We start from the raw sequence: 2,385 nt of genomic DNA, 5'->3' as shown, positions 1-2,385 counted from the left end.
ACTCACTCAGCCTATGATGAAAGCAAATAGTCTCTTGATAAGGATTTGTCAGTCTCCAGGCAAACAGCTTCCCCTGAGGTCTTCTGAGGCAAGGGAATAAGGCTCAGCAGGTAGAACTTTTTCAGCCGATGATGGAGGCAAGTTTTCCCTTTTGCTGATCTCTGCTTTAGAGTACAAATCATTATTGTTCCTTATTTGTAAAACTCCAGCTTGCCTACATGTTTCCAAGCCAAAAGTCTACTGGGCTTATCTCCCAGCCATACTTATGTTTGTTCTGTGTATAAAAGTGCTTTGTTGGATTTATGAGTTTCTAACAACTGAAGTTTCTTCCTCATTCTGTGTAGATTCTTAAATATTCGCCAGTGTGGTGCAGTGGTTAAAGTGTCAGACCGGGACGACTAGGGTTCAAATCCTCACTGAGTCATGAAGCTCGTTGGGTAACCCTGGACCAGTCACTACCTCACAGGGTTGTTGTGAGGATAAAATGGGGAGGGGGTGAGCCATGTTTGTATGCTACATTCAGCTCAATAAAAATAAAAATAAACCTACCTATCTACCTATGCTTACTTTCAAGGGTAAAGATCTCTTTCAGGAGATATTCTAATCTCTTCTGGTTCTTTTTCCTGTGTAGCTGCTGCTGAAAAGAACCAGCCTCACCACTAACATGAAGCATCTCATAATGTGGTGGTCCAGGAGCTTCATTCAGGTGCTCCCATTCAATATTCATATTGATATTTAATTTTATTGCTTCTTTTTATTTATTTATTTATTATTTATTTATTGGATTTATATCCCGCCTTCCTCCCAGTAGGAGCCCAGGGCGGGACAAAAAGCATAATTGTTCAAATTCAACCTTGTTTTAAAATCTGGAATTTGTTTTAAGACAGCCTGTTCGTATATTTTGTTCCACATGGGAATGATATGAAGACTAATCTTGTTTCTAAATATTGCACAGTCTGAAAAAAACAATGAAAATAATAAAACAAAATCAAACGATCTTGGGAACCATCTCACTTTATGGGGAAAAAAACCTACTAAGAAACATTTGTTTAAAAAAGAAAAGAAACCCCTTTTGTTTCTACAGTAGTTTTTAAGTTTATAATTCTTGGAATAACCATATTCCACTGAAGACCATTTCAGTTACAGGAAACTTCATTGCAGCAATCCCTTGTGCAAATAAGGATAATTTTAAAAAATGCAGTTACTCTTTGATATCATGTAGACAGTTGTGACATTTTTCTATTATATCCCTGCCATGGGGAAAATGTGAAGAATGTTTTATATCATGTGTTTTGCCTGCAGTTCCGTCTCTGCTGCCTTTTTGAGTGCAACATCCACCAGGAGCTGAAATCCACTAAAATCCTGATTCAGGACTGGCAGAGTTGAAAAGCCCATTCTGTGCATTTGAACTAGGTCTCAGCTTAGACACATCCCCATGGTATACACAAGAGTTGTCTGTGAAGTTGGTAGGCGAGGCCCATTGAAGGTCATCTAGGGTCTGACCAGTACCTCCTGGATGGCCCAAATAGAAAGAAGCCTCTCTCAGTGCACTTACCATGGTGTGGCAAATTACTGATGGCTGAGTCAAAAGAGATCCCAGGGAAGAAGCCTTGCTTGGCCTTGTGCTACTAGAGAAGAATGAGTTCTCGACAGTGGAATGCAATTTTTTGTGCCAATGGAGAATTCCGCCGGGCTGCCATCAGCCATCTTGGTCCCCCTTTGTGAGATAGCAAACTGATTTGTGTCCTTCCCATCCTTCCTCAGCATTTCAGGTAAAAGGCTGTGGTGTGCATTGACAAACCAGTTGCAGACCTATAGTGTGGAAAGGTGTGTGTGTGACAGTAGTGCTTTTTCTTGCTTGCAAGGGATACACATTGAAGCAGTGCTCATATAGCCAGTCCCGAAGAATCTGCACCAATTCCTTGGGCAGGTTACCCCATCTCCTCCTCTTGAATGGGCTGGCACAAGAGGAAAGATCCAGAGGAACATCCATGCTGTCATCAATCTCTGTCTCACTGCCTGATATTGCAACAGCAGCATTGTTTTTAACTTTTCATCTTGATGCCCGAAAACTCCTTCCCATCCTAAAAGATTTCTTTTATTCAAAAATGGAGGCGGGGGGAGAAGGGGGGAATATTGTATATCATTGCATTACAATATGAATTCTATGGAATGCAAATTGTCTTCCTGTATATCTATGTTTTGTAAGCCTGATGTTACAGTTACGCTGCAGTTCTCAGTATCTAAATTAGAGGTGGAGAACCTATGGCCAGTAGTCAGGAATGGTGGGAGATGTAGTCCAATAACATCTGGAAGGCCACTGCTTCAGCTGTCCTGATTTAAATTGTCAACTATTCTAGCACAACCAATTCCCAAGATCATCCA

At 40.9% G+C, this 2,385-nt stretch overlaps 1 pseudogene; it reads right to left on the bottom strand.

The window, feature by feature from the left end:
* Positions 1–1,278: 1,278 nt before the first annotated feature.
* On the bottom strand, positions 1,279–2,035 carry LOC133368048 (homeobox protein AKR-like; annotated as a pseudogene).
* Positions 2,036–2,385: the final 350 nt, after the last annotated feature.

The sequence above is a fragment of the Rhineura floridana genome, chromosome 11, assembly GCF_030035675.1.
Source record: "Rhineura floridana isolate rRhiFlo1 chromosome 11, rRhiFlo1.hap2, whole genome shotgun sequence".
Lineage (NCBI taxonomy): Eukaryota > Metazoa > Chordata > Lepidosauria > Squamata > Rhineuridae > Rhineura > Rhineura floridana.
Note: the sequence above shows the minus strand (reverse complement) of the source record. Positions and strands in the feature narration are given on the sequence as shown.